Source organism: Chrysemys picta, chromosome 5 (assembly GCF_011386835.1).
Source record: "Chrysemys picta bellii isolate R12L10 chromosome 5, ASM1138683v2, whole genome shotgun sequence".
Taxonomy (NCBI): Eukaryota; Metazoa; Chordata; order Testudines; family Emydidae; genus Chrysemys; species Chrysemys picta.
In genome coordinates this window covers 26,830,155-26,857,283 of record NC_088795.1, presented here as the reverse complement: position 1 = coordinate 26,857,283, position 27,129 = coordinate 26,830,155, and the positions used below count along the sequence as shown (strand labels likewise).

Genomic DNA, 27,129 nt, shown 5'->3' with positions numbered 1-27,129 from the left:
TGGCTTAATGTCCATGATTGCTGGCACTTAACATTAAAAAGGTCGTAGAGCAGTTTTAAACTAAGGGCTGGGGGAAAGACAACAGGTGCCGAGGAGCACATGGTTCATACATCCCTTAGGGGAGGATCTATTAATAAAGAATCTCTGTCGTAGCGAGGACGGAAAATGACAAAATACAGGCAGGGTCTGATCAGAAACAGTCAAATAAAAAAGAGTCCCATTCAATTACATCGTGTAATAGCAGACAGCTAAAAGGAGACAAGTTTTTTAAAGTGCTTATATACCAGTGCTAGAAGTCTAAATAATAAAATGGGTGAACTAGAGTACCTCATATTAAATGAGGATATTGATATAATAGACATCACAGAAACTTGGTGGAATGAGAATAATCAATGGGATACAGTTATACCAGGGTACAAAACATATTGGAAGGACAGAACAGGTCGTGCTGGTGGGGGAGTGGCATTATATGTGAAAGAAAATGTAGAATTAAATGAAGTAAAAATCATAAATGAATCAAATTGTACCGCAGAATCTCTATGGATAGAAATTCCATGCTCTAATAATAAGAATATAGTGGTAGAGATATATTACTGGCCACCTGACCCGGATGGTGATAGTGACTATGAAATAATCAGGGAGAGTAGAGAGGCTTTTTGACTGGGTACATGTCAGCTCAGGACTGGATGCAGAGATAAAAAGTTTCTTGACACCTTAAATGACTGCTTCTTGGAGCAGCTAGTCCTGGAAACCACCAGAGGAGAGGCAGTTCTTGATTTAGTCCTAAGTGGAGCACAGGATCTGGTCCAAGAGGTGAATATAGCTGGATCGCTTGGTAATAGTGGCCATAATATAAATAAATTTAATATCCCTGTAGCAGGAAAAACACCACAGTGGCCGAACAGTGTAGCATTTAATTTCAGAAAGGGGAACTACACTAAAATGAGGAGGTTAGTTAAACAGAAATTAAAGGGTACAGTGCCAAAAGTGAAATCTCTGCAAGCTGTGTGGAAACTTTTTAAAGACACCATAATAGAGGCTCAACTTAAATGTATACCCCAAATTAAAAAACATAGAGAACCAAAAAAGAGCCACCATGGTTAAACAACAAAGTAAAAGAAGGCAAAAAGGCATCCTTTAAAAAGTGGAAGTTAAATCCTAGTGAGAAAAATAGAAAAGAGCATAAACACTGGCAAATGAAGTGTAAAAATACAATTAGGAAGGTCAAAAAAGAATTTTGAAGAACAGTTAGCCGAAGACTCAAAAAGTAATAGCAACTTTTTTTTAAGTACATTAGAAGCAGGAAGCCTGCTAAGCAACCAGTGGGGCCACTGGATGATTGAGGTGCTAAAGGAGCACTCAAGGACGATAAGTCATTGCAAATAAACTAAATGAATTCTTTGAATCGGTCTTCACGGCTGAGGATGTGAGGGAGATTCCCAAACCTGAGCCATTCTTTTTAGGTGACAGATCTGAGGACCTGTCCCAGATTAGAGGAGGTTTTGGGAACAAATTGATAAATTAAAAAGCAATAAGTCACCAGGATCAGATGGTATTCACCCAAGAGTTTTGAAGGAACTCAAATGTGAAATTGCAGAACTACTAACTGTAGTCTGTAACCAATCATTTAAATCAGCTTCTGTACCAGATGACTGGAGGATAGCTAATGTGATGCCAATTTTTAAAAAGGGCTCCAGAAGTGATCCTGGCAATTATAGGCCTGTAAGCCTGACTTCAGTACCAGGTAAACTGGTTGAAATATAATAAAGAACAATATTGTCAGACATATAGATGAACATAATTTGTTGAGGAAGAGTCAACAAGGTTTTAGTAAAGGGAAATAATGCCTCACCAATCTACTAGAATTCTTTGAGCGGGTCAACAAGCATGTGGACAAGGGGGATCCAGTGGATATAGTGTACTTAGATTTTCAGAAAGCCTTTGACAAGGTCCCTCACCAAAGGCTCTTAAGCAAAATAAGCTGCCATGGGATAAGAGGCAAGGTGCTCTCATGGATTGGTAACTGGTTAAAAGATAGGAAACAAAGGGTAGGTATAAATTGTCATTTTTCAGAATGGAAAGAGGTAAATAGTGGTGTCCCCTAGGGGGTCTGTTCTGGGATCAGTCCTATTCAACCTATTCATAAATAATCTAGAAAAAAGGGGTAAACAGTGAGTGGCAAAATTTGCAGATGTTACAAAATTACTAAAAATAGTTAAGACCCAGGCAGACTGCAGAGAGCTACAAAAGGATCTCTCAAAATTGGGTGACTGGGCAACAAAATGGCAGATGAAATTTAATGTTGATAAATGCAAAGTAATACACATTGGAAAGCATAATCCCAACTATACATATAAAATGATGGGGTCTAAATTAGCTGTTACCACTCAAAAAAGAGAGTTTGGAGTCCTTGTGAATAGTTCTTTGAAAACATCCACTCAATGTGCAGCGGCAGTCGAAAAAGCGAACAGAATGCTGGGAATAATTAAGAAAGGGATACATAATAGGACAGAAAATATCATGTTGCCTCTATATAATTCCATTTTAAAACCACATCTTGAATAGTGTGTGCAGATGTGGTTCCCCCATCTCAAAAAAGATATATTGGAATTGGAAAAGGTTCAGAAAAAGGCAACAAAAATACATATGGGTATGGAACGGCTTCTGTATGAGGAGAGATTAATAAGACTGGGATTTCTCAGCTTGGAAAAGAGACAGCTAAGGGGAGATATGATTGAGGTCTCTAAAATCATGACTGGTGTAGAGAAGGTAGATGAGGAAGTGTTGTTTACTACTTCTCATAACACAAGAACTAGGGGTCATGAAATGAAATTAATAGGCAGCAGGTTTAAAACAAATAAAAGGAAGTATTTCTTCACACAACGCACAGTCAACCCGTGGAACTCTTTTCCAGAGGATGTTGTGAAGGTCAAGACCATAACAGGGTTCAAAAAAGAACTAGATAAATTCATGAAAGATAGGTCCATCAATGGCTATTAGCCAGGATGGGCAGGAATGGTGTCCCTAGCCTCTGTTTGCCAGAAGCTTGGTCTGAGAAACAGGGGATGGATCACTGGATGATTACCTGTTCATTTCCTCTGGGGCACCTGGCACTGGCCACTGTCGGAAGACAGGATACTGGGCTAGATGGACCTTTGGTCTGACCCAGTAGGGCCGTTCTTATGGCTTTCTCTTCAGAGATGGTTAACTGGCATAATTGCTGCAGTTATAAGGTTCCACCTAGCACTTCTTATGCAAGCCTACTTTATTCTTTGAGTAAAAAGAATTAGAGAAAATGTGTGTGGGGGGAGAATTTATACATGCTAATAAGCTTACCAGAATTAACTGCAATCCCATGTGGATTCTGGCAGGAACAGTCCTTCCAGTCCCCACCCAAGGGGACTCCTTTATGGTCACCAGTTCATCAGAGCTCCAGCACAGAACAAGCACTTAATCTTTCCAACCCTACCCTAAGGATTGGGGCCCTCTGTGGACCAGGGGTCATGTCTGTCTGTTGCATCAGGAAGAAGGCCCTGAGTCAGTTTTAAACCAGGCTAGTTATCCAAAACCCCTTTCTTTGTCTGTTGGTATCTAGAGAATCGAATGTGAAGCAGTATATATGTGAGCCTCTCCACATGGTGGTAGCTCTCAGGAGGTGTTAAAACCTGAGTTAAATTGTTTATTACACACCCGTGCCCCCCACTGTCATGTATTTCTGAAGGGCTGTGGTCCTCCAACCCCATGCAATTACATGCAGTCCCTGGCCCACTGTGATATGTAAACATAAGGTTTAAGATACAGTAAGATCTCCTAAAGACATTTCAGGAAATTGATACATCTGTCACAAGATGGCAAGGCAGTCATTCTGAACAATATTTGTTCAGGTATGAAGGGTGCTGTATGATTTGGCTCCTTGTGCTCTGAATCACTTGAAGAAGCTTCTGCACTTAGATCTTCTAATCCTTGATGAACCACTGACTCAGGATCGATTTCTACCACATCTGTTCCCCATAAGTAGTTGCCTGCTCCACAAGTGGTGCTATCAAGGTCAGTTCATGAAGTAAGGTACTCACCAGGAGTGAAATTGACCCCTGTGCAGAGGGCCCTACAAACACTATGCACCACAACTGTTACTTTGAATTGGACTGAAATAGTGCATTGGCATTTCACCTGCAAGGATTAATCTTTGGTAAATCTTTCCTCTGTAAATTGGTTCTCACCACCTCCCCCTTGTGCCAATACTCATTAATCATTCATGGGGCTTAATTCACTGGTGATTGTGAGGAATTTTGAGGTGCTCGACTAAAAGGCACCATAGAAAGGCAAACTATTTGCTAATTATATTACTGGATTGCATTGAAAATCTGATGTACAAATTTAGAACACAGAGCCAGCTGGGAGGGAGGGACAGGCTTATAATACACTGCTTAACTGGACTTCTTGAGGATGGGAACACCAGTGGAGGTGGCTGAAGCGTTTAAAAACAAGAGTTACTCTGGTTTTATTTAGAGAAAAGGGAGCCCCATCTTCTGAGCTCCACTTGTATATTAGCTTATCTTATCCTTTCAATTTTGACAGTAATCCCTTATTGCTATCCACACCTTTGAATGTTTTTACCAATTGATGAATAGCTAAATTTCACTTATCCAAGACAACCACCAATACAGTTCTATCTCCATTTTTAAGATATGGTTCAGTGTCTGAAAAATGATACATTAAACTCAAGAATCAAATCTTCTAGGTCACTTGAATTAAGAAGTGGTTCAATTATGGGTAATAATTTTACGCTCAAGTGCTCCAATTTACTCCTAATACCTAATGTAATTACTATTGCTATCTATAATTTCCTGAACAGATTTACCATAGGTAGCAAGTAGTCCAAATTAAATTTACCTCCTTCGTTCTCCAAATTAAATTTAGCTCCACAGATTACTGCTCTCTAGAAATTGAGTTTAAATCTGGGCAAGTTTCCCCTGTTATAGAGTGCCTGGACAAGCAAATATCAGAAGAACGATTGATTCTATATACTTCAACCTTTTCTGTCTATTGGATTCTCCTTCCAGGCCAGCAAGTGTAAATGATAGTAAATTCATGTTCATCTCTTTGATTTCATTGACTAGGACTAGCTTGTCTTCACTCTTCCTGAAGAAGAAGATTATTATGAGGGCTTTGCCACTGATTACATCCAAGTTTGCAACTTGATATGTAACTTTATGCCACTTCCCTTAGAATGCAAAATATTCCTCATGACTATTCACACTGAACCTCACCCAACAAATCAATTTCTGTATGACCAATGAAACTACCTGGCACACCTCCCAGATTGCTAATCAAAACTGAAAGTTATAAGGTAAACAATACCAATTTTATGTACTATGCATAACACACTCGTATTGTCAATCAGCAATTGACCTTTTCTTAGCAGTGGTTTACATGCAATATAGGTTGTATCTTAGCTTAAGATGGAAGTAACTGAAATAAATTCCATTGAATAAAAACCAATGAAGCATTCAGTAGGAAGAGACCAGAAGACTTGTCGCTCTGATCAGTCCGATGGGCCTTCAGAAAAGGCAAGGTCAGCTTTTGGCACTCCCCATAAACTGAAAACAAAATAATTACTTAAGATTGATCTGTATAGTATAGAGGATGAGGTAGGATACTAGCATCTGGGGAAACTTCTCACATTTTTTTTATCAGAAATACAGATTTTGGTCACCTGAAACATTTTGTATTTCCAGAAAATTGTTTGAACAAAACAAACAAACAAAAAAGACTGTCAGCATTTTTTGTGTGTGTTCATCAGAACTAAATGTTTAGATTCTTCTTGGCTAGGTTCTCAAGGATTTAGACACCACTCACAAAACCAGCAGAGCTGGTATGTCTCCCCTTTATAATCTTTAGCCTAGCAGTTAGGGCACTCATGTGGCTATGTTGGAGATGCAGGTTCAAATACCCGGTCTGGAGCAGGGTCTTACACTCAGTTTTCCCCACTCCCAGGGAAGTGCCCTAACCACCAGGCTACAGGGTATTCTGGGATGAGTCTTCATCTCTCCTTTGTTTCACTTTGTATAAAAAAACTTGTATTGTCATTGGGCTAGACAACGAATGAAAATGACTATAGTGTGGTGGCTTCGTCACTCGTGGAAGTCCTGGGTTCAAGTCACCACTATGAAGTGGGGATTTAAACCTGGGTCTCCTACATCAAGTGCTTGAACCACTGGGCTAGAAGTTACTGGGGGCGTACACCACCACCTCTGGCTTTGTGAATATAGCCCTTCATATTTTCTTTTATTTACCGGAAACAAGTTTGAAATGCCTGCAAATGATAAAAGACAAAAACACCCTATCACCTGCAGGTGGACACTTTTCACACAGTGATCACTCTCTATCTGACCTATCAGTCCTCATCTCAAAGGAAACCTGCACAACACTTTCAAAAGATGAGCCTGGGAGCTTAAATTCATAACTGTGCTAGACGCTAAAAATCTTGGACTGAATAGACAGACTGGATTGATGGTTTATTACAACAATCTGTAACCAACTAGCAACCCTCCCCTTGCTGCCTTGCCTCGCTTTCCTCCTCCCCCTCCCCCCCCCCCCCCCGTGACTGGAGGGATGTTAACAGGCCCCTTGACCTTGAATGGTCCCTTGAAATGTGTTAACTATTTATGCTACAAAATCTGTTCCACCTTGTATCTAGCTGTGGCATTCTGATTAAGCTTCCCAGACCTGAAGATGAGCTCTGTGTAAGTTTGTCTCTCTCACCAAAAGAAGTTGGTCCAGTAAAAGATATTATCCCCACCCACCTTATCTCACACAACAAAGTGTCTGTCAAAATGTTTCCTTAACCAAAATATTTTTTGAAACTGCCAGCAAACTGGTAAATAAAATCAGTTATTCACACAGCTGTACACTAGTTTAAAACATTGACTGACCGCATTGAGCCACTCAGAAAAGTGCATGTAGAAAAAGATAATGGAATAATGCGCATTTAATCATCTGAGTGGCTACTAAGCTCAAATGTGCCTCATTTGAAAAAAAGTATTTTCCATATACTTGTTAGCTTTGCCAGTTTATTCTGGGATGTGACCACATAACTGCTAAAAATACAGACTTCTGTCAGCCAAGTTCTCCCTTCAGTAATGTTGGTAAGATTGTGTTATCTGCAAATGAAACCTATCATCCCATCAGTTCACCTGCAATAAGGAGGCTAATGGGGATTGGACAGGAATAACAATTAGTTTGAAGACTACAGAGGTTCCATAGGTGTAACCGAAGGCTGAATTTGGAATGCAGAACTTGTTAACTGCAATGATGTGCAAGACTGAAAGAACTCAGATTGACTTTCAGATCTCAGAGTGAGTTTGTGAGGCTAACAAATAGATTCATAGATTCTAGGACTGGAAGGGACCTCGAGAGGTCATCGAGTCCAGTCCCCTGCCCGCATGGCAGGACCAAATACTGTCTAGACCATCCCTGATAGACATTTATCTAACCTACTCTTAAATATCTCCAGAGATGGAGATTCCACAACCTCCCTAGGCAATTTATTCCAGTGTTTAACCACCCTGACAGTTAGGAACTTTTTCCTAATGTCCAACCTAGACCTCCCTTGCTGCAGTTTAAACCCATTGCTTCTGGTTCTATCCTTAGAGGCTAAGGTGAACAAGTTTTCTCCCTCCTCCTTATGACACCCTTTTAAATACCTGAAAACTGCTATCATGTCCCCTCTCAGTCTTCTCTTTTCCAAACTAAACAAACCCAATTCTTTCAGCCTTCCTTCATAGGTCATGTTCTCAAGACCTTTAATCATTCTTGTTGCTCTTCTCTGGACCCTTTCCAATTTCTCCACATCTTTTTTAAAATGCGGTGCCCAGAACTGGACACAATACTCTAGCTGAGGCCTAACCAGAGCAGAGTAGAGCGGAAGAATGACTTCTCGTGTCTTGCTCGCAACACACCTGTTAATACATCCCAGAATCATGCTTGCTTTTTTTTTGCCACAGCATCACACTGTTGACTCATATTTAGCTTGTGGTCCACTATAACCCCTAGATCCCTTTCTGCCGTACTCCTTCCTAGACAGTCTCTTCCCATTCTGTATGTGTGAAACTGATTTTTCCTTCCTAAGTGGAGCACTTTGCATTTGTCTTTGTTAAACTTCATCCTGTTTACCTCAGACCATTTCTCCAATTTGTCCAGATCATTTTGAATTATGACCCTGTCCTCCAAAGCAGTTGCAATCCCTCCCAGTTTGGTATCATCCGCAAACTTAATAAGCGTACTTTCTATACCAATATCTAAGTCGTTGATGAAGATATTGAACAGCGCCGGTCCCAAAACAGACCCCTGCGGTACCCCACTCGTTATGCCTTTCCAGCAGGATTGGGAACCATTAATAACAACTCTTTGAGTACGGTTATCCAGCCAGTTATGCACCCACCTTACAGTAGCCCCATCTAAATTGTATTTGCCTAGTTTATCGATAAGAATATCATGCGAGACTGTATCAAATAGAAAAACTCTACTTGTAAACTGAGCAAATTTGATCTCAAAGCCACCAAAAGACGATCCACATGAAACCCAGTGCTGTCCTTTTTTAAAAGAGTAGAAGCAGGTTAGTTCCAAGAAAAGTGCGCTTGGTGCTCTCATTCAGTGTGGGTTTAACCTTAAATGGTTCAGTTTGCATAAGCATCTGAGTATTTTCATCACTGGTCACAAAGACTGCATTATTTGAAAGTCTTTGCTGAGGAAATGCCCAAGACTATCCTAGCAAGGGATGTACCCAATCAGATGAATTGCAGTAGTAGACCTGTGTGTAAACTCAAAATGCTTGCCCTGCTGGTTCTAATCAGGGCTACTTATCTGACTTTCTTGAATACTAAAGCTACTATTCACAAGTTAGAAAGATGTATAAGACAATTTATACTACTTCATAAGCAGCTGCACCCACTGTGGGAAATACACTCAAAGTAAAAAACTGTCTTCTGGTTCCATGGTTTGGAAAAAGTTACTAAACCTTATTTTAAGTGCATTCATTCTTTTGAAACATAGATTGCAAAATTAAGGGGGAGATCTCCAAGTTCCACTGGCTGTCACAAGTGCTGCTTAGATGCACACAAGCTGTTTTAGGATCAACTCTTGAATAAACAGAGCTAGTATTTCAAAACCTTTTGCTTTAATAGAAATGACATTCAGGGGGAAAAAAAGTAATGTACTCTTCCCTTCTAGAATAACCTCATTCCCCACCATCCCCCAAACCCCTATAATTAACATTCATCTTACGTCAGCAAAAAAAGGAAGGTCATGCTTATCAAGTTGACCTTTTTATCTAAAGTGCATTACTGAATTAGAGGTAAAATAGCAGGTAAAAACTTTTCTGGAAAAACTTATATTTCGGCAAAGTTAATGAAATGGATGACCTATTTAAATGAGTGAAGGGGTACTAGGGATGAGAAGGGAGAGTATTGAAGGAAGACACAGCTCAAGGTGAAGGGGACTAATGCATTGGGCAAGTCATATTTACTAGCTATGTATTACTAGTCTGAGAACAGAATATACCAATTGGCTGATAGTTCTATTTTGGGACCATAGGTCTGGCAGAGTAGAGCGAGCAAACAAGCCAGTTTAGATGAGTTAGGCCCATGAAGAGTGTAGTGTGAGGACATAAACACAAAGAGGCATGCTTTAAACAGCATCTAGAGAACTCTTTAACCAGGAAGTTCCTAATTTATTTAGCTTCCAATCTGGGTCTCTTACGGTAACTGTGGAGGACCATGAAATCTATAGCCGTTCCACAGATGGATTTGGTTCAAGCATTTAATTGTGTTTAAAAAACACCCAAGATATGAACTGCAAGTTGTATTCGAGACCGATTTCAAGCAGCACAATAAGGAAAAAGATTGTGTGTAATGCAGTTAGCCTAATGTTTTGCAGCAATGAAAGTGTCAAAAAGGAATCGATGAAGCATCTATTGTGACTTTGCAGATAACATTTCACATTTGAAAGAGAGTTTTTCTTGTTTTATGAGGAAGGCTGCTAGATGAGAGTATGAATCAAATTTGTCTCAAGCTGCAGAGAAAAATATGCAGAAGCAGCACACTTAATTGTTTGGTTATTAGTCTCTCTTTTCAGTGAGTGTCTATTACTGAATTGGCACATACTGGGATGCTCTACAAAGCAACCATGTGCTGAGAAGTTTGAGTACAACATTCAACTTTGTTCCTTTTCCTCATTACTTTGTCCTTTTTGTTCTGATTTCAGACAAGTCAGCATGAAGCGGTGACTGTTCTGTTCCAATGAATTAACTTTCCTCTTCCATTTGATACACACAATTTTCCATCCTTTTCTATGTTTGCACTTTGAGCATAGGATACTAGACTAGGTGGACTGCTGATCTGACCCATTGTGGAAAGTCGCATTGGACAGGTGCCAGTAATAGCTGTTTCATAGGCAGAACTGCTGGCAGTTGGTAGTTATTGAATGATCTGCCATCTGGGAAAGTTTCTTTCTAATCCCTAATACTTACAAGTTTGCTAATGTCACTTCCAGAACTTTGTTTGTATTTACCATTGTCTTTGGATATTCTTGTTATCTTTGTGACTGTCTAATCCTTTTTGAATCCTGATAACTGAATGACTTCCTGAAGTATATTCCACCTTTAGTTAACTGGAGACTCACTCTTACCTTCCATGTCACTGTAATGGAAAGTGAGGGGAAAAAAGCCTTCACAGATTCACTGGACACACAGTATTAGCTGTACAATAGGGGTTGAAGTGTGTGGTTCAAGGGACTCGGTGGAGCATGACTCAAAAGGGGCAGGTTAAGTTTGTGTGGTGGTGACATTACTTTAATCTCATATTGTCTTGTTTTCAGATTTTAAATTTAGCCACCCTTCATGTTCTAGAAGGGTATGAAGCAGTAGTAGGCAACTTTAATCTTCATTTAAACTGTGTCTGTGGGCAATGAATAGTTAACTGGTGCCCTCTTGAATTCTGAGATGCCTAAAAATTTTCACAACTAGGACTGCATATTTGCAAACTAGAGTGCAAGAGGAAAGAGTTTATAGTGTGTCTAAAATGTTGTTGTGGTGGACTCGTTGGACACAGTTAAGCTTCACTAAAGGAAGGTTGTTGAAGGTCAACATGTGCAGTGTTGACAGCCATAATTAGTTTAGAGTCTTACTACCAATAGTATTGTTCTTAGTTGATGTCACATGCAGGTACTTTGTGGTGTAAGGTTGCTAGGAAAGGAAAATTAAGTTGATACCTGAATGTCTGTCGTCATATACCTACAAAGCTGGCAAGATAGACAGCTTTTCAATATGGTCCCCTTTTAGAGGTGACCGTAACAGAAACAAAATGAATGTAATATTAAAATCTATTAAACAGTCTACATGGTTTCATTTTGGACTGAAACAAAGTTTCTAAATGTCTTAGGTTTTAGAACATGCTTTAACTTCAGGCACTTCTCCCAAATCCTTGGAGACAGAACAGACACTTAAAAGCAGGAAAACTGAAATCAATTACAAGTAAAGTCAAAAACCTTGAATTCAACTAAAAGTAAGTGTGACTCTAAGAGCAGCCCACTGCCAGAGGGCAAGGGGCTCCTGGGTGTCAGGTAATAAGTTTCAGATGACCAATTCAGTGTATCCCCACTCACTGTGGTTACAATCTGTATCTAAAAGGTGTCTTGTAAGATATCATTGCAAAAATAAGTCATTGATCATTAATATTCTGGCATGATGTATGCATAGGCTGTGCACAAAAAGGCATGAATATATGCTAGAATTATATTTATGCATTTCTTGTCAACCACATTTTACAAACTCAATCTGTGTTAGACAAAGCAATGTGTATTTGCCTCTCAGCCAAGCCCGGGCTTCAGGCAAAGACAATGAAGATCCATTTTTATGTATTAGGTAGAGAAAGCTAACAAGAGGGAGAGGAGACCACAAAGGAGAGAGAAGTTTGGTCTGGGCATTACTTCTCAAAGGATATGTTGCAAAGGTTTTCTAGCCTATAAAGACAGGGGAGGTGAACCTCAAGTGATATACAATCAGTTGATTCAATTGTTTATAAAAAGTATGTAGAGTGAGCTCTCTTCTGAAAGATAATGACACACTGGTGATTAATAACATTGTGAAATGTATTTAACACTATATGAAGCAATATGTATACTTTATACTTTAAAGCATGTGGCGAAACAAGGAGAAACAGGTTCCCTCCCAGACAGGTGTAGGTTTCTTGGGATTTTTGTTGTTGTTTGCTTTTTCAGATGAAGTTACTTTGAACAATATTATTACAATCTTCAGCCCTACAACTCAGTCATATGAGCCTGATCTGGCTAATTAAGTTATGGCCATCTCAAATTCTTATTGGTCTCCTGGCACAGAGTAATATAGCCTCAGCTTTGGCTGTCAGTCTTGCCTACACAATCCTATGTGCAAATTTCAGGAAGTCTCATAGGCCAACGTGTATATGGGGTCCAGCTACTCTCACTCCTGCTCTTGGTCAGAGTTGTCGTCTCTAGTTCCATTCAGCTCAGGTGGAATAGGAAATACACAAATCAACATAGCAAAGTGTTAGAATTCCTGTGAGGTATTATGTGGTTTGCTTGTCAGTTCTCAAGTGGAGATTTCTTATGGCATATCTTTTCCTTTTAATTCTTGAATATTGTACTGCATAGCTTCCTCCAGCTGTCATTCCAATGTGGGAGGCCACTGTGTATGTCTTAACCTAGTTTAATCCCTTAATAATCTTGTGGACCAAGTAAGAGGCATCAGTTATGGTTGACATCTGATCACCCAAACTGACCCATCATTTGCAATATCCAGTTAGCCAATCTTATATTTTAGAGCAATGGTGTTCTTTTGATTTATAAAAAGTAGCTTCCCTCAGAGAAAAGCCTAACACAAGTGTCTTGGCCAGGTGGAAATTTTAGGCTCATCTAGTTGAGCCATACAACCACAAGAATCCAGGCACAACTTCCCTTCAAGATTGCATCAACATGTGGGGAATACCAAAGCATGTAGTGGATAGGTCAGATTAAATTGTTGCTTATCTGCTGATTTCAGGTGAAGTCAGCCAACACCAAAATAAGGAGCTTCTCATGTTCTACTACATGTGTACCAAAGAAAATTACCTGAAATTCAACAGGTATGTCAAATCAGGCTGAATGATGCTAGGTCTGTAGGGGACACTGTGACAAAGACGTTCCTCTGGACTCAAAGTTGAAGCCTAGTACAGGTCTGTTGCATCTTACGCGCATTTAACAAGCGCAATTTCAGCTTTACGCGGTCAGCAAAAAAAAAAAAGAGAGAAAAATAACAATTTTAATACTGTATTGTAGTGCGGGCAATTCTGCCCACCATTCAACTCAATGTAATTTTAACTATACGCGGTTTTCGCTTTACGTGCTAACTACAGAACGGAACCCCCGCGTAAGATGAGACCCCAGAACAAGGACACCTTAAATGTTCATGGGCATAATGAGCAAAATCATCCCTAAATGATCAACTGAAGGATCCACTCAGAATATTTCTTGAGGACAGCACAGAGACAGATTGGTACTTAGCAAGAGAAGAGCTTTTAGTAATTTTAAGAGAGTCAAAGAAGCACCACTACTGAAATATTTTAAGACTAAGAGTCTGCAATCTCAGTCAACACAAGCTCATGTGCGGTGGAAGCAAAATGACTGCCTAGGAACATTTACTTCCAAAGCACTTGCTACCACAACACAAGTAGGGTAAGACTGAAAGAGCACTATTACCAATACAGCTTGGCTGTTAGTGGTTTTGTGAGGATGCTTATACAGAAAAAATAGATTATTAGTGCAAAGTACTGCCTGACTTCAGAGAGTGACAAATTTTCACAAGTACTTGTGCAGTGCAGGCCCGTAACTATTTTCTTAAGGCAGGCATGCTTTCAGGCACCTATAGTTTTAAGCAAGGAGCTGCAGAAAGGGGAGCTTGAAATTAGTAAGACTCAGTGTTTCCCTTTTATTAAAAGGAAACAGAGTTTGACACACTCAGACACAGTAACCCAATTTTGCAACAGCTGGAGAATGTAGTTGTAAATTGCCCAGGTACTTCAATGCACACCTTACACTACAGAGATGAAATTACTGCATGTGATTGGATTCTGCACAAAGGACCCTGTATCATAATAGTACACAGCATGAGGTCAAAAGGCTAGATATGACCCACAGTATCAATTTAGTATTGAGAAGTGAAGGACATGCTGGGCTCTGTTATTGAGGTCAGGCTTGAATGCTGCTATTGAGGATAAGGCATCAAAATGTGATATCTGCAGAAAGTACAAGAATAAATGCTAGACAGGATTCTTAACTTTATTTGGTCTGCAGCAAGGGCAATCAATTGGGAAAGGCTACATCTTATTAGTGGGCTAAGTTTTAATTGAGCTCTTGGGCAACTCATCGATCACTTCACTCAGATTGGAATCTCCAGTGAGCTAAAGGGCTAGAGCTCAAATGGATTACCAGAGAAGTTAGTACGAAGTTAGTACACTTGATTTTTGCTCCTATGAGGGGAGGTTTTGACAGTTTTCAGTCAAACATGCAGGAAGCAGCAAGTTTTCTTTTGACTAATTTAACCATTTTGCCGCGGGGCCTCTAGAGAGGTTGTCACTGGCACTGATCGCCATTACTATTGCTGACCATCCCAATATTTGAGAAATGAAGCTAATTCAGGGTATTGCGTCTTGTATTGTTTAGGAATTCACTGAACCTAGTGGTGCTCTGTGTTCCATGCTTAGAAATCTACCAGGGTAGAAGTATTGGTCTAGGTCTTGCATGGTTTGTGTAGAAATGCATGAATTACTGATTAAAAATAGTGAACAATTTTGTTCTGGGTTTTATTTAGTTGGGGCATTTAAGGTTTGTTTTTATTAAATAAAATTGAAGGAAATCTCAAAATAGGGAGTCGTTTCAATGAAACAATCAAAATGTTTTGAAAGAGTCAGAATGAAATGTATGGGTTTTTTTTGTTTGTTTTTTTTGGAGTTGGGCCCCAGAGACTAACAATTTTGGCAAAACTGATGTGAATTTGTGAAATGTTTGAGTTGTTGAATCTCTCCTTCTCCCCCCACAACAAGTTTAGGCCAAAAAAATTCACTCAGTCCTAGCTGTGTGCAGTTATTTAGACCCAACTGTGTCCCTGTGGACACTGCAAGATGGAGGTTCCTAGGGTTGTGTCTGGGACCGGAGATATTAGCTAGTGTCATTTGGTTGCACAATGCAAGGAGCAGCTTACATGCCAGAGGCTGTGCATGAACAGCCCAGGAGTGGGGGTTCTCACGGCAGAGCACGTAAGGCTGGCTCCCAGAGTCAAGGATTGGAGTGACCTAAAAGATCACCGGTCCAGATAACACCAGGGGGGAACGTCACAATCACATGTCTTATGTTTGGCGTGTACTTGCTGCTTTTTAAAATCAAAACCAGTAAGAGGCAGGTTAGCCAGCTGGAAAGATTATTTTGGAGACAAACTTTTGCAACCATCGTGTTTTTAGAAACTGTGAAAGTTGCCTTGATGAGAATTTTTTTTTTTTTTTATGAAAGAGTTAGTTGTAGGACTCTTCTAGAGTTTCTTCTGTTGAATTTTCATATTTCCACTCCCTCCCCACTACTTTTATAACATTTATAACACTGTAAAAAGTGTATTTCATAATGAAAAATCGGTACCAAGCTATACAAAACCAAAAATCACTATTCAAATCCCTGTTACAGACAACCAGCTATACAGAAGATATGAAACTGCATTCTGGAGTATGCAAGTCCACCTGGGTATGGTAAGTACACATTTATGGCCAAGGTGAAGATATTCTCCTGGATTCTTCTCATGCCTGTCACTTACTTACTGGGAGACAGCAGAAATGTCTTATGTTTCTTTAGTCTGAATACTTCATTTAATAACACCAGAAAAATCAAAACAAATAAGCTATTTTCTAACCACTAAGTATTTAAATATTTCTTCAAATTTTATAGAAGCATAGGCAAATTTATATATTTTATTAATAACCATTTTCCCCATCAATATTGATGTTTACCCCCTGCTTTCCCACTAGTTACACTGGTGTAATTCCATTTGTTAGTGGTATTACTCCTAACTTACATGAGGGTAGGTGAGATGAGCATTAGGCCCATCTGTCGAAATATTGAGATTTAGGGGTTTTAAATGAAATTTTTGCTTGAAATGCATTAGCTTAGCAACAAAATTACCTAGCCAACTTATTATGGGCAAAGGTGGGTCTTGGGGAAGAAATTTATCTATTACACTCATGGTATTATTTAAGCACTATCTCTTATCAATTTGATTAAAAACACAAATTCACTTAAAATAAGTTACTGGGGATTTGAAAGCTCTTGATTAACATTTTTGAGTTAACTCTCAGAATACTCATGTGATCCAAAGATTGTCATTTCCATTACAGAAGAAACCGCCATGTGCATGCTCAAAAAACAAAACCATGTTTGTAAGGATCATGTTAGACGTAATGGCTGCAAGACCCAATTATAGCCATGAAAAATTCTAAGCCTTTTCATGTACCGCTAGATGTGAAACTGAACACAGGTCTTGGAAAGAGATATAACATATATAACACAGTAGATATAAATGTGTCATTTTGCAGGAACATTACAAGGGGGGGGGGGAATAAGTATTCAAGCCGGAGAGTTAATTTAATCCCTTCTAGTAGGAATTATTTTAGGGACGTTTTATAGCCTTATAATGAAGGTCAGACTAGATGATCACAATGGTTCCTTCTGCCCTTTGAATCATGAGGTGAGTGGAGGCAACAAGGAGAATAAAATGGAGATTATATCTATTCTTTTCCCTTCTCTGTTCATCTCCACAAAAACAAGAGAAGGAAAAAATCTTAAAGGAACTCCTACCCCAAAAACCAGGCCTAGAGTAAGCCAAGCAACAGACGGATTAATTGTGTAGAATTCCCGATCTCCTTTCCATAAATGCCATGCTAAAAAATCTGTACTGATGTCAAAGAAAATAATAAGGGGCGGGGGGAGAATGCGGGATGTTGTCCCAGAAAAGTTGTAAAATAGCCAATGGATTACAGAAAGGACTTAACACACATTGTGTATATTTAGCTGTGTGGGAGAAGTAGCCGATATGACAAAGTAGACCTGGGTATAAACTTTAATTTTCTTTATATTGAATGAATTTACACTGTCAACACATGAAGCACCTCTCTCCTTCTAGGTGGAAAGTTAAGAGGATTTAAGCCACAGCCTTACACAGAGTTGAGCTACAATAACTATTTTCTGGTCTCGTGGCTGTTGTCACATCATCCTTTCCTAAGACATTTATTTTAAGAAATGCGGACAGGATTTATGAAGATGTGTGGGTGAATGATAATGGATGTTGGTTAGGGCATTAGTTGTACTCGTGAATGTGTCAAGGCCGTCTACTGTAGGCTGGTGCATCTTGTACCTTCTAGCCATTATTCTGAAGGGGGAAGCTAGGGCAGCTTCATCAAAATTGTCCCCTGTTTATCCCCCCCCCCTTTTTTTTTGTAATATATTTTTGGAGCCCACATTGCTTGCAGTAGCAATGCAAAATATGGTAAAGGAATTGCCAGTTTAAGATAGACTTTCATAACTGAACAAAGGTCAAGACATGGGAAATAATTGTCCCTTTCTGCCCCACCCTGATGAGGCCTCAGCTGGAGTATTATATCCAGTTCAGATATGCTTTGAATACTTTTAAGAAAGAAGTGGACGAACGATAGAGAGTCCAGAGGAAAGCAACAAATGTGATAAAAGGTTTACCTGACCTCTGAGGAAAGGTTAAAAAATTGTGCATGGTTAACAGCCTTCTTTTTTCAAGATTATTATGTCTCCCCTCAATCTTCAAATATATCCTGGCTGTAATAAGAAGGATTGTGATCTGTTGAGAAATTAACCTTGGCATCCTTTACAGTTTCCAATATTTTTATCTGAACTCCGCTATTCATTTAAATTATCAATTGAATTTTTTCCATTTGCTGTCTTAAGCTGAATTAGTGTTGCTGTGCACCACTTAATAGTTGTCCTATTCACACTTCAGTGATGAGGCTGCACTTCACTGATGACATGATTGAGGCACCCAAAATTAATGGACTATCTTGTGCATTTTCCCTGTGATCACTGTTCCTTGGCTGTAAAATATGGAACTTATCTTTCCATCTGGAATCAGAAAATAATTTTGAAGAGAGAAATGTATTTCCAAAGTTGGTAAATGTTTTCTAGCTATCTGTTCTCATGTCCACTAACGGTAGGACAAGAAGTAATTGGCTTAATCTGCAGGAGGGGAGAGTTAAGTTGGGTATTAGGAAAACTTTCTAATTATAAGGACTGTTAACTTGTGGAATAGGCTTCCGAGGGAGGTTATAGAATCCCCATCATTTGAGGTTTTTAAGAAGAGGTTGGACAAATACTTGTCAGGAATGGTCTAGGTATACTTGGTTCTGCCACAGTACAGGGCCCTGGACTATAGATCCCTTCCAGCCCTGTATTTCTATGTTGTCATTAAAAATCCTAAAGCTGTTTTGTTAGAGTTCATATTCCAAATATAGTTTAATAGATTAGCAAAATGAGCAATTTAAGTAAAACCCTTTCAAATCTATTTTAATCGGAGACACTTTATTTAAGGTAACTAGTTATAACCAAGCATACAAGGTAATAAAAATGAATGAAACGAAAGGTAAGAAAACAGCAGCATAACTGCAAACCCTGTCGTTTTTATTGCTTGAGGATGTATAGTGACCTGCAACTGCAGGAATTATTAGAATAATTTTAGTTTAATGGCTCAAACTCGGTCTAAACTGAGCTCTCAAATGGATGCACTCTGGGTATTTCCCAACACTCTGTTGCACCAGCAGATGACAAGTGGTGGTTTTCTTGTTCAACCTGTAGTCTGTATCAGGCCCCTTGCTATCAGAATATGGGACTTTAGTAGATTATGGCATGAATCTTATTAGAATGTGTAACCATTTCAATAGCTTTTTAGGAGTGTAATTCATCTCATAAGAGATGAACTCCTTAAGTTTTACTATTGCTTATGCAGTAGCATAAGCATAGAACTTATTAATTAAACATCCTATTTGTTGACTTTTACAATAGACTACTTTCCTGCTTCCCATATAATCTAAAATAGAATTATTGTAACCATGTCTTTTTTGTTTCTTATTTTCCACATGCATTGTTCTGATAATTGAAAAATGTAAACCAAATGCAACCTTTTAAAGTGACCTTTATGTTTTGGAAAGCCATTATCGTGCTGCAAACGCAGCAGTAATCAGTTTCACATCACATTAAGTGCTTTGTTGAAGGCATTTTCTATTACTAAATCAAATTATCCATTTTGGATTATAGTGAGGGACAGTAACTCAAGAGAGGTATTTGCTTGATAGTTTCCAATTTCTCATTGACCTCCTGGTGTAGAAAATAGTTTGAGATACAATCAGAATCTAAGCGCAGTGACCTTGTGTGGCAGGGTCAGCCTCTGCAGCACCCCCTTCAGACCTGTCGTGGCATTAGTCACCCTACTGTCCCATGCAGTGATATCTCTGGCAAGGTGCTGGTAACAAACTTAGGCAATAGTCCCAAGTGCAACATAAACAAAAGGGTCTGCTACTCCTCCTGGGCTCAGCTCTCTCCTGTTCTCCTACAGAGCAATGACTAAGGGCTTCTCTCCTCTGGGAATTTCCCCTTTCCCAGAGCCTGTCCCTGGTGTCGGCCTCCTACCTACAGGCCTCCTCAATCTTTCTCCAGGCAGATGACTGGGAGTTACCCTTCTTCAGGGCCTACCCAGGAGCCAACTGCCTTTCTGCCGCTCCCCTCCTTCCAACTGAGATCTCTCAAACCTTTGTAGACATCCCAGGACTCCTTCTCACGTGGGTCTAATAATTAAAGAGAGCCGTCACACAGGCTGAACTTCCTCCCAGGCCTATGCCGAACCAAGACAACAATGCAATATCACAACAGAACAACAACTGAACACTAAGACACAGCCCCACCTATTTGTGGAGATGCTGACTGCTGTGATTATTACATAACTCACTTAAAACTAGACTTTTCACTGGTGGGCACTAATTGTGTGTGCCTCATTTTCCAGGTGCCCAACTTGAGATACCTGGGACTTGGTTTTCAGAAGTGCACAACTGCAGCTCTTGTCAATAGAAAATAGAAATCCTCCATCCGTAAGGCCTGGTAAAAATTAGCAGATTGGGAGTCGTGGGTTTGTTCAGCCTGGGACTCACTGCATGGCCTGGGCAAGTCACTACCTTTCTGTCAGCTTTCTATCTGAGAAATAGGAGTGACTATCTATTTACTTCACAGCAATCAGGGCCGGCTCCAGGCACCAGGCACCCAAGCACTTGCTTGGGGCGGCACCTGGTAAGGGGCGGCGGGGGGAGCGCGGCGCAGCATTCCGCGGGGAGGTGCGTTCCGGCGGCGCGGCACTGGGGGAGCGGGCTCCGGTTGCGCGGGGCGCGGCGCTGGAAGGGGGTTCCAGTGGCGCTCGGCGGGGGGGGCGGGGGCGGGCTCCAGCGGCGCGGTGCTCGGCGGGGGGGGGGCAGCGCGGGGCTTGGCGCTCGGGGATTCCAGCGCGCAGCACTCGGGGGGGTAAGGCACAGGCGCGGCGCTGGAGGGGGTTCTGGTGGCACTTGGCAGGGGGCGGGGGTGGGCTCCGGCGGCGTGGCGCTCGGCGGGGTGGGGCATCGCGGGGCTCGGCACTCGGGGGGGGGGAGGGTTCCGGCGGCGCTTGGCGCAGGAGGGGGGGGGTGGGCTCCAGCGCGCGGCGCTTGGCGGGGGGGGCGGCGCGGGGGACGGCGCTCTGGTGGGGGTTCCGGCGGCGCTCAGCTGGTGGGGGGGGGGCGGTGCTTTTTTTTGCTGCTTGGGGCAGCAAAAAAGCTAGAGCCGGCCCTGACAGCAATATTGTAGAAATGCTTACTCTGAAGAGCCATTCCATTGCGGTCTCATGTTGGTCACCCATTCACTGAGGCACCCAAAACTAATGTACCAGCTTGTGCATTTTCATTGTTCCTTACCTGTAAAATAGGGAACTTATCCTGTCTGGAATCAGAAAGTAATTTGAAGAGAGAAATGTATTTGTGTTCATGAGGCACTCAAAGTATAGTGAGGAGTGCTATAGGAAAAACCCACAGGGAAAATTAATAATGTCAGATATATTTTAGGGTTTGGATGGTGTACAGTAAATAAGTCAAGGCCACACACTAATGGATAGAAAGGCATATTGAATAGCTGCCCTGTTCTAAGAACCTCATCCATCCTGCATACTGAGTGAGGCATGGGTCCTGTGGAAAAGTGTGTGATTGTGTCATTAAAAATGCTTGCATATGCAGAAAGGATCAGAATTCCTGACTCCTCTCAATGCTTGACTTTGTCAAGCTAATACATTTTAGTGTAGTTTCTTGTATGTCACTACCAAGTTTTAAAAGAAAAATCCTAAAAAAGAGAGCTTACTATATTCAGCTAAAATAACAAGAATTGATACCTATGCAGACAGATAAGTCATTTCTGGTTTTAATGGGCAGGGAGGCAGTTAAATTGATGAAAAGGATTTGGGGATTGAGGTGGATAATCCAGCAGAACATGAGCTCTGTGTGACACTGTGGCAAAAGAGCTAATGTGATCATGGGATGCATAAATGGGATAATCTTGAGTAGGAGCTGAGAGGTTTTTTTTACCTCTATGTTTGGCACTGGTGCAATCGCTGCTGGAATACTGTGGCCAGTTCTGGGGCACACCATTCAAGAAGGATGTTGATAAACTGAAGCGGGTTCAGAGAAGAGCCACAAGAATGATGAAAGGATTAGAAAACCTGTTTTAGTAATAGACTCAAGGAGCTCAATCTATTCATTTTAACAAAGAACTAAAGGGTGCCACAGTCTAAAAGTATCTACATGGAGAACAAATATTTAATAATGGGTTCTTACATCTAGAAGAGAAAGGTATAACATGATCCAATGGCTGGAAGCTGGACAAATTCAGGTGGAAGTAAGGCATAAAATTTTAACTGTGAGAGTAATTAACCACTGGACCAATTTACTAGGTATTGCGGTGGATTCTTCATCACTGAATTTTACAATCAAAATTGGAGGTTTTCCTAAAAGATCTGTTCTAGGAATTATTTTGGGGCAGTTCTATGGCCAGTGTTACACAGGCGGTCAGGCTAGAAGTTCACAATGGGCCCTTCTGGCCTTGGAATCAGTGAATCTATAATGCTTCTCCACACTACGAGTTTGAAACACGTAAGTCTCAACATCATTTTAAAATGGCTTAGATATTGACAAACGGTATGGAGTCTTTCACCTCTATTACCAATTCAAATAAGGCCCAACTGGAGCAGAGTCTGAAAGCCATTACCATCAGAAGGCCACTAGCATCCCCCTCTCCTAGAATCCTCCATGCCACCCTTTCTGCGGCTTCCAAATTTCCACCCCATGCCTGAGACTTCCCCTAACACCCTTAAGCTTTCTGTCAAGCGGGGTGGGGGAGGAATTACTTCTCCCTCCTGGCCCAGACAAGCTTCTTAGCTGCAGCCTGTCTGAACTGCCAAGGAAGGGGTCCCGAAGTAGGAGCTGAGCTAGCTGCAGCCTTCTGCCAGCCCAGCAGGGAGACAGAGCATCTCCTAATGGCAGAAAGCTCCAACTGAGCTGCTTTGCACCTACTGAGCCAACTGTTTTGGCTCTTCAGGAACAAGAGAAGAGCTCTAGGCACTTCAGTCTCCTTCTTTCATACCTCTCCTCAACCAGCCAATAGGTGGCAAATCAATTGTTCTCCACCGCCAGAGACAAGGTTTAGGGGAAATATTCCTTCCCATCCCCTCAATAATTAACTCAATGGTGGATTCACAAAACTGATGACCCACTAAACTGTCTTTATAGAGACCATAAACTAAATAGTTATGAAGAATACTTCACCCCTAGGGGTACTCCTTTACAATCAGGATTAAAGCAAACTAAGCTATTTCCAAGTGGTGAAGTTGATACCACATATCTTCTATGCATAAGTAATACCAATTTATTATTTTGCCAAAGCACTAAAGCCACTTATTTTTTTTTTCAAAATAATTTGAGATTAGCTAGTATGACAAATGTGAGTACTGAAAAACTATAAAAGTTAAGTGAGTATATTTTGGGAAAACATAGCTATTAGATAGGATTAGATCCCTAGTCTAGCTATCCATCTCTATTACTGATTTGCTGGTACATAATCTTGAGCAAGTAGCTTACATTTTTTCCATTTATTAACTGAAGATAATACTTGCCAACCGTTATACAATCCTTTAAAAATACGGAAATAAAAACTAAATGTTAAGAAAACGTTTATTTGGAACAAATAGTGAATTCTCTTCAGACCACTTCCCCTAGTGAGCATCATTGTGCACTCCTTACGTTTTATGGTGAAACCTATTGAATCTAAAACCGCCATTTCTTATATTCCTCAGACATTCATGCCACTGCAATTATATTCTACTCTTTGACCTTTAAAAACATGGTAGAGCTTTTTTAATATTACTCCACTTTCCTGATACTTTCACTAAACACCTCCTAGTATATCCTGTCACTTTAAAGCATCTAAATTCCTCATAAAGAGACTTTTTTTCCTTTGCAGACTCCCTGCATTCTCCTATCAGGTGATGAACTGTTTAGTGAACCTCTAGTGTCTATTGACTTTTCGTACACATAGGATTTGCCCCCTCTCATAGGAACTTTTTGGGGATGGCCCTTTAAACTTGGGAGAGAGCAGTACCTGCAATCCTAAAGTAAGTGTTTTGCTGTAGGCTGCAATTTTCTTCTTTTCCTGTTGGTAAGTAATTTAAACTTAATTTTTAAAAATATTTCCGAGGCAGTGGAATATCCCCAGAAGTGATGTTAGCGTTGCCTATCGTTCTACTGAACGCAGTTTAGTTAATCACTGATTAGTTGTTATATTCACAACTTTAAACAAGTTAACTCGTGCTAGTGTACCTGGGAGGCTCTTAAGAGACAGTTGAATTAGGTGAGCTGCAAGTTTGGTCTTCTCACCGCTATACACTAGCTATAAGGTGATGTGGTATGGTGGGGAGGGCTACGTGTGAAACGGAGCCAAAGAAAGGCTGTTGAATGAACAAACAGTTGTATGGCTACTTTTGTATAAATACAATTTTAAAAAATGTCAAGAAAACAGTTAGACCATAAAATAGCTAACTTCACAGTTCTGATCATGAAGCTGATGAAAATCTTCATGCAACCAGTGGACTGGGCATGTTTGTACCTCCTGTGGAAAGTATGACTTTTTTTTTTCTTTCTGCTTCATTAGATGTGGTTCCAGTTGCTAATATGATACCTTGTCTGATTTTAAAACTAATTTTAGGGTTGCAGAACTTGGGTTCACTGGGTAGTAGGAAGGAAAAGAAAAAAGTTTAAAGTTCTAAACAAAACAACAACAGTAAGCTGGCGTTTGACTGCTATATCTCTTACTTATATTGTGCTGCTAGAACACATGAAAGGATAGATATCAATTAAACAGGTATAGTATTTAGCCAAATGGATGTTTGCTAATCAGGGGTGGCTCCAGGCACCAGCGCAACAAGCGCGTGCCTGGGGCGGCAAGTCGCGGGGGGCAGCGTGCTGGTCTCCGTGAGGGCGGCAGTCAGGCAGCCTTCGGCGGCGTGCCTACAGGAGGTCCGCCGGTCCCGCGGTTTTGACGGTAATTCGGCGGCGGGGACGCCGAAGGCGTGGGACTGGCAGATCACCTGCAGACATGCCGCCGAATCTGTGTGACCAGCGGACCTCCCGCAGGCACGCTTCCGAAGGCTGCCTGACTGCCGTGCTTGGGGCGGCAAAAAACATAGAGCCGCCCATGTTGCTAATGCAAAAATAGTTTCATTGTTCTTAAGAGACTACATATGGGCCAGCATTATTAGCTCACTTTCAAGTCTGCCAATCACCTTCCTCAATGGATGTAACTATCGCTTTTTTGATTGTCATGTATCTAATGCTCAGTGGAGACTTTAATAGTTCAGAGGGATCCGTGCTGCTTGGTTTTGCTTTATTTAACCTATAGACATAATTGTTGATGTTCTTGGGCATACATGAGTCTGTTTTGCATTGCTATTTTCTGGTCCTGGAAGCAAGGATGAGTTCTTCTGTGGAGAAACATTATAGTTGTATTTAAAGCATGGACAGAGAAGTAAGATAGGGGGTGGCAGGCTCTGAGACTCCCTATAGGAATCTTCTGTTGATTCAGCCTAGGCTTCGGTGCTAAAATGCTGCATTAAAATTCAAGGTAATGACTATTTGCTCATGTTGGCAGGTGAGTTCTATTAACTCCAACTCCAGATATAAAGGAGTCTCTTTGGATAGTGACCTGATGGAGTTACCACAGGGAAACACTAGAAACAGCCAATCTTAAAGTTTGGATATTAGCTCAAGGTCTCTGTGCAGTTCTGAATATGGGGTGAGGAATTACTTTATCTCAATCCTAAGAGATGCTGGGTTACTGAGTATAATGGGGTGGGCACAAGCATCACTTTCTCCTCCTTTTCTGTAAATCCCCTTGTGAATCTAGCCTGAAAATTTGAAATATTTTTGGTTTGAAAAAGTCAAAATGTTTGTTTTGACACTTCAAAAAAAATTGTTTTTTAAAGTTTCTGCTGGAAAATGTCACCCAACTCTAGTGTACACACACATATAGTTTTATGTCTGGGCTCACTCGCAGTTCCCCAAATTGAAGATCAATCCATGCAGACTACATTTCAGTTACTTGAAGTTCCTGGAGATAAACCTATGGTTCCGAGTCTGCCTTTTAGCCTTATGTCATCTTTGCTGCTTCCAGGTGCACTGTGGCAGATTACTGCTATCTTCAGGCTTTCTACTGCTGCCCATCACCGTACCTGAAATTAACTAGGAGCCAGGAGAGGGACTCATTGGCCTATTGGAATCCAGTACTCCTTTTACTTGCATTCACTCCAACAAAAACATTGTTCCTTTTGCAAAGGTCTCCAAGTCTGGATCAGACCAACTAATAGCTTCTCTTTTACTGAGAAAATGTATCAATACCCTGTTAGTTTGGGTCTGTCTCATTCTATACAGTAACTCCTCATTTAAAGTCGTCCCAGTCAACGTTGTTTCGTTGTTACGTTGCTGATCAATTAGGGAACATGCTCATTTAAAGTTGTGCAATGTTCCCTTCTAACGTCGTTTGGCAGCTGCCTGCTTTGTCCACTGCTTGCAGGAAGAGCAGCCTGTTGCAGCTAGCTGGTGGGGGCTTGGAACCAGGGTAGACCGGCAGCCCCCCTATCAGCTCCCCTCTCCCCTAAGTTTCCTGTGCAGCAGCTGCTCGGCAGGCTATCAATTGCCGGCAGTTCAGCTGTCCCTCCCCCGAGTGCCATGTGCTGCTCCTGCCCTCTGCCTTGGAGCTGCTCTTCCTTGCTGTGTGGGGAGAGGGGGGAAGGGGAGGAAGAGGGGGGGCTGTCAGGGTGTCCCCCCGCTTACCCCATCTTCCATAGAGCAGGGGGGACACATGACAGGGCTCAGGACGGAGGGAGCTAGCTGGCAGCAGCTGAGGTCCCAGCAAGCTGATCTAATTAACAAGGCAGAGTACTTAAGTGTAGGGTCAGTGCACTTTATAAGGGGAAATGCACATCTCTCTCTCACACACACATGGTGTGTGTCTCTGTCTTTGTCTGCGATGCAGTCTCCACTCCCTCCATTCCTGCTGCCTTGCAGAGTGTGAGAGTTAACCCTTGAGGGCTCAGCCAATTGCTAGTTCATCATTTAGCAGTAAGGCATTCCCTGGGAAATATCCCACCCTCTGACTCCTCCACCTCAACCAAGCTTCACAATCATCATCACTGTGTACCAGTATTAAATTGTTTGTTTAAAACTTATACTCTGTGTGTGTGTGTGTGTGTGTGTGTGTGTGTGTATATATATATATATATATATAGTCTTTTGTCCGGTGAAAAAAAATTCCTGGAACCTAGCCCCTCATTTACATTAATTCTTATGGGGAAGTTGGATTCGCTTAACATCATTTCACTTAAAGTCGCATTTTTCAGGAACATAACGACAACGTTAAGTGAGGAGTTATTGTACACTGTTTTTA

At 41.0% G+C, this 27,129-nt stretch overlaps 1 protein-coding gene across 1 annotated transcript in view; it reads left to right on the top strand.

Moving 5' to 3' along the window:
* Positions 1–27,129, top strand: part of ARHGAP24 (Rho GTPase activating protein 24) — a 514,890-nt gene that overhangs the window by 6,617 nt on the left and 481,144 nt on the right. The window contains exon 2 of the mRNA XM_065597531.1: positions 15,745–15,806. The gene's annotated coding sequence lies outside the window, so the exon portion shown is untranslated. The remainder of the gene's footprint in view (positions 1–15,744; positions 15,807–27,129) is intronic.